Source organism: Paramisgurnus dabryanus, chromosome 22 (assembly GCF_030506205.2).
Source record: "Paramisgurnus dabryanus chromosome 22, PD_genome_1.1, whole genome shotgun sequence".
In the NCBI taxonomy this organism is placed as follows: Eukaryota; Metazoa; Chordata; class Actinopteri; order Cypriniformes; family Cobitidae; genus Paramisgurnus; species Paramisgurnus dabryanus.
In genome coordinates, this window is record NC_133358.1 from 21285369 (window position 1) to 21301640 (window position 16272).

A 16272-nucleotide genomic window follows, 5' to 3' on the forward strand; every position below is an offset into this window, starting at 1 on the left:
CATGCTGCATTAGCAGAAAAACAACAGCAGGAACCTAAGTTTGTTTTCAAGGCTGACAAGGCGCTAATTTTACAAAATTTAATTATTATAAAAAAATGACATGTAGATAAATCCAACCCAAATGTTTAATGTCATGATTATTATCATCTATTTGCATTAGTTTATATGCAGCTGGTTACTTTTATCCATGATTTTGCTGGCTAAGCTGCATGTTTTAGGTTAATAACTAGAGAAAGCGAACTATATGCACCTGTCGGCCACATTAACAACAAATCAAAATCTGATTTCATTTCATTTTTGATAATCACTGCAAAAAATCTTTTATTTTGATTAGATCATCATCAGATGTTAAAGGGGACATATCATGAAAATCTGACCTTTTCCATGTTTAAGTGCTATAATTGGGTCCCCAGTGCTTTTATCAACCTAGAAAATGTGAAAAAGATCAACCCAGTAACTTAGTTTTGGTAAACCATTCTCTGCAAGCATGTGAAAAAATATGTCATTGAAATTTGGCTCCCCTTGTGATGTCAGAAGGGGAAAATACCGCCACTTAATCTACACTATCCAATTACGGCACTGCCATTTAGTGCAGGATCAGCTCATTTGCATTTTAAAGGACACACCCATAAATGGCACATTTTTGCTCACACCTACAAAGTGGCAATTTTAACATGTTAGAATAAATTATCTTTATGGTATTTTGAGCTAGAACTTCACATTTGTACTCTGGGGACACCAAAGATTTCTTTGACATCTTAAAAAAGTTTTGTGAAATGTCCCCTTTAATACTGTATACATTTCAATGTTACAAGTGAGAGTATTTCACAGAAGTATTTACTTCAATACTTATTAATATAATTCATTTATTTTTTATTTATAAATTTATTTCATTAAGCACTTTTTCATGGTTCAGTTCTGTTGTTTTATTACTTTTGTGATAAATTTCAGCACTGCTTCCCTTTGAGTGTTTGATGTTTGTTTTCATACAAAATCCAATTTGAAAAATGGTCAATTAATCTGTTATCGGCAAGTATGGACCAACCCAGTTATCGGTATCAGTAAAATCCACTATCGGTCGACATCTACTTACCATCATTTCTCAAAATATCTTCTTTTTTGTTCAACAGAATTAAGAAACGCATACAGTTTTGAACAACATGAGGGTGAAGAAATAATGACACATTTTTCATTTCTAGGTGAACTATCACATTAATAATAATAAACTATTGATGAAAGACACTCTTTACATCACAAAGAACATAACATACAAAATGACAAATTGACAAAACATCTCCTGTTATTGAACTCCTCATGGTACACTAACCAATGTGCCCTCCAAACAGATATGAGGACACAGGGGTGTCCACTAAACCTTGTTTCACAAGGCCAGCGAGAAGGACCTGTCATTGTGATGTATTTAAAGCCTGCACGGTCACAGACTGCTCACAGACCCGATTCAACAAACACGACCCTAGAAACACATCCAGATCTTTCCTGTCTGATTACAATAAATCCACAACATTACTGTATGTCCTATGCATTTTTAACTTTCCTGCTGATTGATTTTTTTCAGGATTGATCGGGCTGTGAAGCCCTGAGCTGTGTTTGTGATTGAGGTAATCATAAATAAGACCCAGGTTGCTAAATAACCTACAGAACGTGGAGGAAATCCAATTGATGATGTTTACACTGCAATTCACTTCCAAGTTTGCCGGCCCACGGACGCATAAGCTAACTGAAAATTGATTTTTTTCATCTCTCACCACTGTTAATATTAAGCTAAGCCTTCATCCTATTGTCGAAAACTCTTTTTGTCATAATCGTTGGTCCCGGTTCCCTCTAAATATACGCCATCGCAACTCCCAAAGGAGTCTAGACGGGAACCCTGCCTCACTGGTGGATGGATGTCATGGTAACCACACTGCTAATGGTTGCTACGGTTTCTAACCGAATGCTCCGCTGAGGGGCTTCAATTGATGCCCCAGAGACCACCTATATACCCAAACACTAGAGAAAGCTCAGAAGGGGTGCAAAGTAATGCCAAAAAATGATTTTGATGATGTGTGCACAGCGCAACGTGAGTTTAAAATCAAGCTTTCCAACTTTCCAAACCCAGCTTTATATTCCTGTTCAAGTCACTTGACTAGTTGCATAATACTCCCATCAAGTAGAGCCATTTTTGCGTTCTAAGGGTACAGCATGAGGGAATTAGAAGGGGAGAGAAGGCCAAACACTCGGAAAATGGTTTCATCCTTGATAATTACATGCAGTGAAGCGTAACAGCACAGGCTGCACCCAGGAGAACGCTGAGATAATCAGCCGGCACTGCACCCTCTGCTTGGGGGAAAGGGTTCGAACCCGGAGGTCATCTCTTTTGCAACAAACCCAGCACCAATCAGATGGTCAAAACAAACAGGGAACATGTTCCTGTCTAAATATTGCAAGATCAAATACTACATAATGCTTTACAATTTTGCTCTAAACCAAGCTACAAACCGATAATATGCCATGGGACGCAATCTTATACGCAGGATTAGAATTTATTATAATATTGCTTTGTCATATTCATCTCTTATCCCTCCTAGACATCTTTTTCATTGCATGGAGCTCAACTGTCAATCAAAGGCATGCGTCTGATTTCATTTTCTAGGGCTAAAAATAAAAGTCTAAAAATAGCAGGCCCGGTGATGAATGCTTTCCGCTCAAGGTGTGCAAACCGGGAAATGCCATGCATCTCGGTTTTCTCATCGTGACAGCGCAGAGGCATGCAGAAGAATGAGATACGAGGATGAATTTGGAAGGATTTAGTTCTAAAAGAAGAGAACTCACAGCAGTTTGATTAACCCCCTCTTTCCCTAGTGAGTGTTCACTGTTTGATTTTAGACCTTTTCTTTCTCCTTCACAAAAAAATCAATATGGTGAGAGGCACACACACGGAAACGACTCCACTGACTCAGCAAATGAGGTTCAGTTGGTCAGAGAATTATTCTCCTGCCTCCACAATATAGAAACTGTATAACTGCAAATATATGAAAGCAATAACGCAAACACTTTGTTTTTCCAAATGAATTCACCAAAAGTGTATTCAGCTAAACAAGCAGAAAAAAGTAATTTTGTCTTTTATATTATTATAATGCAATTGGCTTATGGAATAAAGCATGTCTACCGATGCCAACCATGCTCATAAGGTTCAAAACTGCATCTCGTCGGAGCCAGTGGTGTAGTGGGCAGTGGTCTGACATGTGCCGCAGACTCTGTTAGTTGTATTGTTATGTCCTCTACCTAACTACTTTCTACCGAGCCCCTAAGGTGACATTGGAGTAAAAAAAATCTAAAGTTTAGTTTTATGTGCTCACGTGAAACTTTCATGTGCAGAATTTTTTTTAAGTTTAGTTTTGTGTGCTCACGTAAAACTTTCGCGTGCGCATGTGAATCTATCGCGTGCACACGTGAAATTATCGCGTGGGCACGTGAAAGCGAAAGTTTCACGCAAAACTAAACTTTATTTAATTTTTGCTCCATGTCCCCTTAGGGGCTCCGTAACTTTCTGTCAAATAAGGGCCAAAATAATTTTTCACACAGAGATTACGGAAAATACACAAAAAAGCCTCCGGGTTTTGTCTGGGATCGTTTGAGTTTTGGTTCATTCACACTTCCAATCATTTTTTGGAATCTATGCATGCATCTAAACACATACCTTAAAGATCCCATAAAGACATGTGACGTATTTAAAGTCCTGCGCCTGGTAGGCTTTTTCCATAGTGTCTGAAGTTTGCTCTCGAGAAACCACGCATGTGAATTTTAGTTTATGACAAGATCATAAGGAACGTGAATGATCTAAGCTTCAACGCGGATAGTGACGAGTTCCCTGATCTCTGCTTCAGTCCACATCGTGAATGTTGATCTGCGTTTAAATCCCCATGTCAAACGCTGAACCATAACTTCTTGTTGCGATGTGACATGTGTCCTCACTAGGGCATGGTTTTGCGTCTTGTTTACACAGGATGTGTTCCGTGAATGTTACGGCAATGTTACTAGGTCCTCTTTACGGGAGCGATCCCAGAACATTTACGAGACATTTTTGTGTTCACACAGAAGCCTCTCTGCTAATTTCACAGACCTTTTAGTGCTGTGTGAATGGGGTTGAACTGTTTTGTGAAAAATTCTGGATTTTGACACTAATTTCCTATGCAAATTTGTCAGCATAATGATTCACATTCAAATCTTAAAGGGCAAGCAGAACCTGAGCCAAGTGTTCATTTCGGTTTGGAGAGGGGCTGAAAAAAGGTCATGTATTGTGCGAAAAAAGGAAAATAATAAATTGTTAAGTTTTAAATTAGTATTTTTTAATAGTTAAAGTTAAAGCAAGCCTACATAAGATATTAACACTTGTTTTCATATTGGTAAATCTGCACTGGCAAGTTTTTTAACTTGTTTTAAGTATAATCAAGTAAAATGCATGTGCAAGTGAAAAATCTGGCAGTGTAATAAGACAAAAAAACCCACATACAAGTACTTTTAAGAAAATATTCTTCGAGAACACATCCAAGCATCAAGCTGTTTTAAGATACTTCTGATATTTTTATAAAGAAATCAAGAAAAAGTAGATTTTTGCAGTGTAAAAATCCTTATAATCACGCAAATGACCTTGACGTTAAAAAGAGAGCTATTAAGAGAGTATTTCTGTTCATCTACGACTCAATTTCACACTTCATCCTGTACTCAATGCCCCTTGGGACAAGATGACCAGACGTCCCAATTTTCTCGAGACAGTTGCATACCGCCCCTACCCCTGTGTCCCAGCTCATGTCATGTGTCTGAAGCAAGGATCATTATTGCTACGGACTTACAACACCGTACATCCATCAATTAAAGCTAAAAGAAATAGTAAAAGCCCATCAGTATGAAAACTGCCACCATCATCTCATTAAACTTGGCCGTCTGCAGAATTATGTCTCATGTTAAAGCCATCCCTTCTGGCCGTAATGACCTCACCGAATCACGCTTAATGAGTCCATAAAAGTGACATCCTTTTTCTAAGCATGTCACCAGATGTTTTTTGTTACCAAATCAAAATATCATGCATGTGAAGGTCCTTTTTAACCCTCACCTGTCACGTTGTCGCTGCAAATGAAGCATCGAATTAAAACTGAACTGTCATTCATGGTAACCTAGCACCTGAGAGACAGCATAACCCTCACCTAGCGCTCTACGAAATAAATAATTCATATCAAGAAAAATTCAGATGACAGGTTCTTAAACGCCATGCTTTCTGGATGCTCAATTAGCCATTAGAGACCTTGATGGCTAAACTCATTAGCAATCTGTACAGTGAAACCTATGGCACCAACAGATCAGTGGCTTCAGTGGTGGTGAAATACTTCAATCCATTTGTTGAAATGAATAATCTAACTAACCGATTTTAATTACATGGAAACACAGTACGTGAATGTCACACCTTCATCCAACAGCACTGACCTGACCATGCTGAATGTCATCTATTAACAGTGGCCTGAGAAATCCATCTGTAATATAGCACAAATCTGTGAAAAGAAATTCACACATTGTCCCTCTTTCATCACCAAACACATGGTGATTTTTAACAGGTTGCCATGTGAGCAGAATCGAACGGGATGGTACAAAACATACCCAAGTGTCAAGTCTAATGGCGGCAGACGGATAGACTTAAAATCAATCCATCCAAATCCTCTAGCCCAATAAAAATTGAATCGCACCGTAATCTCGCTTTCAGTTATTGACACGCAGCAATGAGATAAGAGAGATGTTTTGATAAACAGGGTCTCTAAGCTTTAGTCATCTCTCATCCTATTATCACGCTGCAAGCAGATTTCATGTAAAAGCGTGACATTTGCAAAGAGCACCACCGATCACTGTAGATTACATTCCATGCCTTTGATTCGGTTTTGATTCAGCGTAAAGCTCAGTTAATGAGCTCATTTACACATGTGATCAGGCACTCCTTATAGAAAGATCTGCCAGTCTCTCTGAAGTCAATACTGTATATTCCACTAATGGAAAATCTTCATCGCCTCCTCTCCAGCACTGGAAAATACTCACACCTACATGCCAATTAATTCCTTTGTATACAACAATAAACTTGACATATGGGCACACTCAGAGCATATATCACAGAAAGAAGGCAGAACTTTGGCTGGAGAGCTATACCACAGGTGTACAGCATCATATATTTACATACAGCATGCATACCCAATTCAATTTACTTTCTGGATTCAAACCTATGATTGCTTGCACTGCTAAGGCAATGCTCATTGAGCTATACAGAAGCACATATATACTTATCAGAGCTTTAATGCTTATATTTTCATGACACTTCAATTGCACTTCAATGAATGAATGGCAAAGTGGTCAAAAGAATCCCAACTAAAGCATTTAGGGTGGCACTGTTTTGGAAATGAATTAATAGATGTCATTGCATTTCATAGGGGGTTGTCTATTCAACACAAACCCCGACTGGGTTAATTTAAATAAAATGTAGGCAAAAGCAACAATTTATTATCTCTGAAATTCTCATTTACGCAAGACTTTATTCAGTTTTAGAGGTGAAAAGTGAGGGCCTTTCCAAAATTGCAACTCTTCAATGAGAGTCTTGTACATCTAACATCCACCTGGCATGTGACTGAAGAGCTTTGTTCAGACGTTTAAAAGAAAAAAATCATCACATCCTCATTAATGATCAACATCTTTCTCTCACCCACTTTCTGTTTGAAATTTGGGTCAATCTGTTCAAATGAGTTGTGATGCCAGAATCTATTGTTAAACTGATCGAATTGAAAGCATTCTGTGTTCAGCATAATAAGGCAGGTTTGTGATCATTGCAAGGTAAAACAAACACTGATGTAGATAAAGAGTGCGATGGAATGACATTGTGCACTTACCAAATGATGACCAGGGAACAACGCTGTCCTCTGCCCGCTTTAAATCCGAAATTTAGCTGGATAAGAGTCCTAAGCTCATGCCTTGTCGAGGTTATTTGGGGAGATGAACTGCGGACAAGATGCTGATGTGAGGAACAAGCCTCGGATACTGAAGGAGCGAATCACTGCGGCGCGCAAGGAGGAGACGGAGGCAGAACGCGCGGTGATGCTCCTTTTCTGTACCAGCAGCAACATCCCAACCAGCCTGCACACACGTTTACACAAACGTTAACTTATCGACAGAGCACCATCTTCTGGCAGTATGTAGACATGCTTTACAAAACTTTTGCATCTTTACCAATGCTTTCTTTTATATTTTGTAATAATCATAAGCAGCTTAATTCAAATTTTCCAATCATTAAAATGTTGTGTGTTGTGTAAAAAACAATAAAATTTGTTATTGTAAGCAACTACTTTAATATCCCGGCTACTGTTTTACATTAATTTTGAATAAAGTGATGTATGCGTTTATGTTTGGTGACGATTCATTTATCAACAAATTAACATGTTACATAGTTCAGGCTAAAGCAGGATATTAACCGGATCTTTACACACTGAGGTAAAATATTCCATATAGCTTTTAAAGAGTATAAAAAATAAGCGAGTGTTTTTACACGTTTTCAGGATACTTGCTCGCATAAGAAAAGCCACGAGCGTGCTTTTTGTGGAGACAGATGAGCTCACTTTTCCACGCATGCCCAGAGCGCTCAGTCTAGGTGACATCATTCTTTTGGATCCGAGCGGTGTCTTTTGTGCAGCAGCAGGTCCATGTGAAATCAAGTGCAAATTGCCAATAAAGGAAGAAATCGAGTTTTAACAGATTTCTGTAAGAAAAAGATTAATATTTGCATATATGTTTAAAGTAGCTCACACCAATGGTGGGCAGAGCGAAGCTTGGTGAAAAACCGAATCTGTTGAATCAATTGTGCCGTATTGTATCAATTGTGCCGTATTGTTTCGAAGCTTCGAAACATTCATCCGACACCGCCTCCACGATGACACCTAGTGGTCACTTGCATGTCTTCATGTGAAACAGCCTTGTCAAGAATTGATGCAGATGAGCACGGACAAATTGTAGCCAACATGTTGTTTGTGCTTTACAAATGATGGGGTGGCAGAGTGGATAGGGTTCTCGATTTACATGCTGGTGGAACCTAGGAACCTAGGATAAAGCATCACTGTTCACATCGATACGAAGATTTAAAAAAAATATATATTTCTGTTGTTTTTACATCTGTATGACACTACATGAGTTGGTTTAGGCTCCTCATTGAAAATTATAGGTAACTTTGTTCATGCAAAATGAATGAAAAAAAAAAGAAATTAATAAAAGAAGTCAAGCCACAATATATCAAATTTCTTACATATCAGGTGTTTTTATTCAGAAATATCAATTGTGCTGCTATTGAAGGACTCAGGAAACTTCTTTTTAACTATAATTTCTCCAGCTTTTTTTACAATTAAGGGAAACTTATTGCTGGCATGCAAATATTTTTGTGCAAGTACATACAAATGATACAGGTGTGTTTTATTAGGGTTGGACCTGGTGATTAGGGTTAGGACAGTGGCCCTCCAGGACCAGGAATGCCACCCCTGACTTAGGACCTGTCCCAAATGGTGCACTTCATGTGGACTTTTAGTCTTGTGGCCTTAAATTGCATGTGCTCGCTTAGTGTACGAGTCCGTAGGGTGACCCATCTGTCATTTTTACGCTACAAAGTGTGCTCATCAGCACCCTTTATACCAACCCAGACGTCCTTGCGAAAGAGCAGTCAGACCAATCAGACGACAAGTGGGAGGAGTTCACTTATGGGCAACTTCTCTTCTTATTTCCGGCATGATGGCGCTCGAGTCTGTCCCAAAATACAACTCCGGTGCACCCTCGTGGACATGCGTCAAGGGTCCCTAAATTCTCCACTTCATGATGTCATCAAAGTGTGGACTCAGAAGTCCATGTTTGGAAAGTTCAGTTAAAAATAATGTGTTATTAGCAGTGGCAGCCGGTGACTTCTTTATTCTAGGGCGCACGATGCAAAGTTTGTCACAACGTTTATGTAGCCCGTCATTCCTAATTTAAAAATATGTGTTTGGGGCGTCGAGTGAATCTTTGTGCATCACATGTCTAAAGGGTTTATAATAAAAAAAAGATGCTTGCGTTTGCCAGATACTCGCATAATCTCATGTGTTATCAGACTTTACTTTTAAGGGAGTGTCTTGCGTGTATTTTGTGGGTGAAACTGAGGTGACTGGTTGCTGAAACCACCCCCGCCAGTGGCAGTTCACCCGTCACTGAAGTGGCCATGCCCTTAATTATGCCGAACTTTAAGACTGAATTTAATTGAAACGGATGAGTTACAAAAACATTCACCCCCCTCACAGGGCAAAATTTGCTATATAGACCAAAAAAACTTTTTGTACCAGACTGTAAACATATTATTTTCTACTGTAAAGTTGGGCATTTTAACCTGGGCGTCTATGGGAAGTGACTCCCTTTTTGAGCCAATCTCTAGCGGCCAGTCGATGAATTGCAGTTTAGTCACTTTTGTATCGGCTTCAGGGTTTCCCGCAGAAAATTTGTTAGTTAAGGTGGTAGGGTTGTGCCGGTGGGCGGGCCGGGGGGGGCAATCAAAGGGGTGGGGCTTACGCGTCATGATGAAAATATTTTTATTTAAAACACCCAAATTAAACTCAATTTTGAAGAAACTATGACAGAAAATGAACACATACTAGATTATTAATGAATTAAATGTTTTATCAACAGGCTAATTATCCTCCAGACAGTGACGGACCATGTCTTTCTCTCATTTCGGCCATGTGGCGCGTGCCCGCTCGCGGTGTGAAGCGCGTCCACCCTATTCTCCGAGATGCACTTGACAGCCTTTTGTGCAGCGATTTTTTTTTTGGACGACCTAGTTAAGGTGGTAGGGTATCCCAGCTTAGGTGGGCCACCCGAACTGAAAAGTGCCCCTTTAATTTTGCTGTCAACTCATGAGGAGATCTAGATTACAGATGGTTAACACAGTCCCATTTGGTGCTCTTTCAGGTCATGAGAACCTGACCAATCAAATCCTGTTCTGTAGGTGGCTTGGCAAGGTGGCTTGGCAAGAGACTCGGGAGGGATTATGTAACCAGAAGCTCCCAAACTCTGTGTGTATTAAAACATAATAGGGTTTTCTGTAGTCAGAATCTTCCCACACAATAGTGTGTATTAAATGAAAGCATTCTTTAGCAAGAATCTTCCCCACATCTGTGTGTATTCAAACATAATGAAAGCATGGTTATAACATTGTGGAAGTACTCTGTAGCCAGAGTGTCTATTGCAAGGTATGACTTTGTGGATGTTTGCAACTGTTGATCATTTTAAATAATTGGAATCACATGGGGTGGCAGTGGCCTAGTGGTTCATGTAGGTTGTCTCCAAACCGGAAGGTTGGTGGTTCAATCCCCGGCTCCACTGGACCAAGTGTCGAGGTGTCCTTGAGCAAGACACCTAACCCCAGCTGCTCCCTACAAGCTGGCTGGCGCCTTGCATGGCTGACACCGCCGTCGGTGTATGAATGTGTGAGTGAATGGGTGAGTGTGAGGCTAATTGTAAAGCGCTTTGGATGGCCTATATAAATGCAGTCCATTTACCATTTTACCATTCTGTTTTGTATGATGTTTAAGCTGGAACCTGCCTGACATAATAAATGGTCACATTTGGCATATTCTAAATGGGTCAGTAATTTTTAAAACAAACATTATACAGCGGGGAAAATAAGTATTTGACACATCAGCATTTTTATCAATAAGGGGATTTCTAAGTGGGCTATTGACACAAAATTTCCACCAGGTGTAGCCATCAAGACCAATTTTGAATTCATACAAAGAAATCAGAACATTTAAGTATACAAGTTGAGTCATAATAAATAAAGTGAAATGACACAGGGAATAAATATTGAACACACTTTATTATGTTGGCTTGAGAAAGCCAACATACTGTTGTTGCACTTAAACTTATTATTATTATTATTCTTTTTCTTCTGAGACTAAAATTTCTAACTCTAACTCGTCCTAGAGCTTTCAAGCTACAGCCATCAAACTTTGGACATACCTTCGGTCTGATCTGACTCGAGTTGCTATATCTTTTCTAACTGATGGGACCTTCCGAATTCCTAAACGGGGCGCTGAAACACCCCAAAATTTCCATTGACTTAACATTGAGACAAACTTTGACAGGTCATAGCTGCGAGTGAGAAACTTGTAGAAACTTGTGGCTTACCACATTTAAGGAGGCTGACAGGCTGTGTAAGAACATACCTCACAATGGGGTGTAAGCTGTACCCCTGGGGTGTAAGGGGCCCCCAAAATTTCCCATTGACTTATAATGGGGCAGGAAACATGCCCATAAAAGGGAATAAAAGCGTCCCAGATGGAATATCTTCACTTTAGAGTGTCTTAGAGACATGGGGGTGGGCTAATTTTACTCAAGCATCCAATCAGTCTCTTAGGATCACCCCAGAGCTATTAAGCCACGCCCCTAGCAACAATTTTGGGTACCCTAGCAACATCTCCCATAGACTACCATTATAAAAAGCCCAGATGGATATCTTTGCACCAGAGTGTCATAGAGACATAGGGGTGGGCTCATTTTACTCAGGCATCCAATCAGTCTCTTAGGATTCTTATTGAGGTATTAAGCCACGCCCCTAGCAACAAAATATGAAGACCCTAGCAACATAATAAACAAAGCCTTATATCTCCGCATCAGAACATTGTAGAGACACAGGGGTTGGACCGTTTTACTTGTGGCTTGAAGTGTGATCATTATGGGATGCCAATTTTCTCCCTAGCAACCAAACTTAATACCCTAGCAACGGAATAAACAAAGCCTTATATCTCCGCATCAGAACATTGTAGAGACACGGGGGTTGGACCGTTTTACTTGTGGCTTGAAGGGTGATCATTATGGGATGCCAATTTTCTCCCTAGCAACCAAACTTAGTACCCTAGCAACGCAATAAATGTTAGCTTCATGCTAGCTTCCTGCTAATCATCCTAGCTTCATGCTAATCATGCTAGCATCATGCTAGCTTCATGCTAATCATGCTAGCTTCATGCTAGCTTCATGCTAATCATGCTAGCATCATGCTAACTTCATGCTAATCATGCTAACATCATGCAAGCTTCATGCTAATCATGCTAACATCATGCTAGCTTCATGCTAACTTCATGCTAATCATGCTAACTTCATGCTAGCTTCCTGCTAATCATGCTAGCTTCATGCTAATCATGTTAGCTTCATGCTAGCTTCATGCTAATCATGCTAACTTCATGCTAGCTTCATGCTAATCATGCTAGCATCATGCTAGCTTCATGCTAATCATGCTAACTTCATGCTAGCTTCATGCTAATCATGCTAGTATCATGCTAGCTTCATGCTAATCATACTAGCTTCATGCTAATCATGCTAACATCATGCTAGCTTCATGCTAATCATGCTAGCTTCATGCTAATCATGCTAGCTTCATGCTAATCATGTTAGCATCATGCTAATCATGCTAGCATCATGCTAGCTTCATGTTAATCATGCTAGCATCATGCTAATCATGCTAGCATCATGCTAGCTTCATGCTAATCATGCTAGCATCATGCTAGCTTTATGCTAATCATGCTATCATCATGCTAACCTCATGTTAAATTATGCTAGCTTCATGCTAGCTTCATGCTAAATCATGCTAACATCATGCTAGCTTCATGCTAATCATGCTAGCTTCATGCTAGCTTCATGCTAATCATGCTAGCATCATGCTAACTTCATGCTAATCATGCTAACATCATGCTAGCTTCATGCTAATCATGCTAACATCATGCTAGCTTCATGCTAGCTTCATGCTAATAATGCTAGCTTCATGCTAGCTTCCTGCTAATCATGCTAGCTTCATGCTAGCTTCATGCTAACATCATGCTAGCTTCATGCTAATCATGCTAGCTTCATGCTAGCTTCATGCTAATCATGCTAGCATCATGCTAACTTCATGCTAATCATGCTAACATCATGCTAGCTTCATGCTAACATCATGCTAGCTTCCTGCTAATCATGCTAGCTTCATGCTAGCTTCATGCTAATCATGCTAGCACCATGCTAGCTTCATGCTAATCATGCTAGCTTCATGCTAATCATGCTAGCTTCATGCTAATCATGCTAGCTTCACGCTAATCATGCTAGCTTCATGCTAATCATGCTAGCTTCATGCTAACTTCATGCTAATCATGCTAACATCATGCTAGCTTCATGCTAATCATGCTAACATCATGCTAGCTTCATGCTAATTATGCTAGCATCATGCTAGCTTCATGCTTATCATACTAGCTTCATGCTAATCATGCTAACATCATGTTAGCTTCATGCTAACATCATGCTAGCTTTATGCTAATCATGCTAGCTTCATGCTAGCTTCATGCTAATCATGCTAGCATCATGCTAACATCATGCTAGCTTCATGCTAATCATGCTAGCTTCATGTTAGCTTCATGCTAATCATGCTAACATCATGCTAATCATGCTAACATCATGCTAGCTTCAGGCTAATCATGCTAGCATCATGTTAGCTTCATGCTAGCTTCATGCTAATCATGCTAGCATCATGCTAGCTTCGTGCTAATCATGCTAACTTCATGCTAGCTTCATGCTAGCTTCATGCTAATCATGCTAGCATCATGCTAGCTTCATGCTAATCATACTAGCTTCATGCTAATCATGCTAACATCATGCTAGCTTCATGCTAATCATGCTAGCTTCATGCTAATCATGCTAGCTTCATGCTAATCATGTTAGCATCATGCTAATCATGCTAGCATCATGCTAGCTTCATGCTAATCATGCTAGCATCATGCTAGCTTCATGCTAATCATGCTAGCATCATGCTAGCTTTATGCTAATCATGATATCATCATGCTAGCCTCATGTTAAATTATGCTAGCTTCATGCTAGCTTCATGCTAAATCATGCTAGCTTCATGTTAAATCATGTTCGCTTCATGTTAAATCATGCTAGCTTTAATTTAAATCATGATAGCTTCATGCTAAGTTGTCAAACTCTACTCTCAGACTAGGCTTTCTCAAGCCAACATAAAGTTTGTTCCGACGAACTTTTCTATCTAGTTTAATACTTAGGTTTGTAGAAAAGTACAAAAGCCAATATTTGGCTTGATGGCTACATCTGGTGGAAATTTTGTGTCAATAGACCACTTAGAAATCCCCTTACGCTGATGTGTCAAATACTTATTTCCCCCGCTATATGTATGACTGAAATTAGATGTTGTGCTTACACTTAAGTTGTCTCAGTTAAAGTTAGACTGGATAATGCCTTGGTTTAAGTTAGACTGGAACTACTTGAAAATAGAAACCTTAACATTTAACTAAAATGGAGAAACCTCTTCTTAAGGCTGAATAGTAAACTTAAATTAATATTGGAGTCAAATTATGAAACCATTCTGTCAAAAGTGCCAAGAAAAGACAAAACATTGGTGGTTCCTTACAATAGTTTTGTTAAGCTTATATTATTATACAAAATAATGTAAGAAACAGAAATTATGTAATAATAGCAACAAAAATCAAAGATCTAAACTAATTTTTTTTTTTCATTTAAATTATAAATAATAATATTTTATTATAATTACATTATTTTGTTTTTGTAAATTATTTTTACATTATAATTACATAAATTGTTTAGACCATTGTATTATAATTTCATATGGTTTTACATTAAATAACATTTGTAGTAAAAGACAAAGGACACAACCATTCTTATAGGTTACCAACAATAACAAAAAAGGAGACAAAAGAAAAAGAAGAATTGGAAGGCAAAATATTATGATGCAATTATTGGAAAACTTACAGGAATCTCATTCAGTTTTGGTTTCTCCTTTGATTACACTTTTTCTTGTCTGGGCAAGACAGTCACAGATTTGGTTGACAGAGTTACATGCATTTCTTCGACTCTTGTGTCTGTTTGGCTGGGAATTTGAGCTGGTGGAATTTGACTATGGTTCCATAGAGTCATGGGAGGGGATTTATATGTGCAGCATATGGAATCAATTTCACTTTATCACTTTCACTTTTGTAAAAAATAAACTTTATAATATAGTTATATTTTTTTTATGCAAGGGAATGCATACTTTTTTTAAAGACTGCAATCATGTGTCGAACATCAGTATGTTGATATTAATATAGTCATGCGATGTGTATGTGCCAGGCTGCGTCATTGACGGTAAACTGATTTGTAAGATGCAAAATACAGTCAAAAATCTGTGCTGTGTGTATGTGGGATTATTTGTGCATATGCATGGGTGTGTGTGTGAACTGTGACTCACAGCTGTGGTTGGGTGGTTTTTTTTCTTTTACACCATAACAAGAAAGTTGGATTCCAATGTTCAATTTCAACATCACCCGAGAAGAGTGACAGAAAGGTCATTGAAATTAAAATGACAAAAATCCTATCAAATAATAGGCTAGTTCAAACATGTTAACATGAAAATTGAAGAATTCCTGAGTACAATACAATACAATACAATACAATACAATACAATACAGTTGTGTTAAAAAATGGAAGTTCGAAATAGATTTTATTTCCTTATTTAATTTTATTTTTATTTAAAAACATCACACATTCAATTCCAAATCAAAGCATTAACAACATTTAAATCTGTCTTGTTCATTTGAAGGGAAGCAATGAAAAAAAATAGCAGTGCCTAATCTAAAAATAATTAAGATTTAACTTCACTTGAATTGAATTACTTATATTTAGTTGCATAACCTTTGTTGTTGACAACTGCTGCATATCTGTGTCAAAATGAGTCATCCAATTTCTGGGACATAGAAATGGATATTTCAGCCCAGGATCAACAGTTCCTGTCAATTTTTAGGTTTTTTAAGTTTTCAATGGGTTGAGATCAGGGGATTGGGCTTGGCCACTCTATAACCTCAATCATTTTGTCTTGAACCAAAATTTTGCCCTCTTGCTTATGTGTTTGGGGCTGTTGTCTTGTTGAAACACCCATTTTAGGGTCATTTCTTCTTCGGCAAAGGGCAACATAATCTCTTTGTCTTCAAGTATTCTGATCAAACTGATCCATGTTCCCTTGTATACAGTAAATACATCCCAATACCATGACTTTTGCACCACCATGCTTAACTGTCTTTACAGTGTACTGTTGCTTGAATACAGTGTACTGTTGCTTGAATACAGTACCCGTAAATACCAATTTTACTATCATGAGGCCACAAGATGTTACACCATTTTCTTTGGGCCAGTTGATGTGTTGATGTGATT

The 16272-nt window shown here is 38.6% G+C and overlaps 1 protein-coding gene across 2 annotated transcripts in view; it reads right to left on the reverse strand.

The window, feature by feature from the left end:
* Positions 1-7119, reverse strand: part of ctnnd2a (catenin (cadherin-associated protein), delta 2a) — a 310244-nt gene extending 303125 nt beyond the window's left edge. For both annotated transcript variants that reach the window (XM_065258246.2, XM_065258245.2), the window contains exon 1: positions 6921-7119. The gene's annotated coding sequence lies outside the window, so the exon portion shown is untranslated. The remainder of the gene's footprint in view (positions 1-6920) is intronic.
* Positions 7120-16272: the final 9153 nt, after the last annotated feature.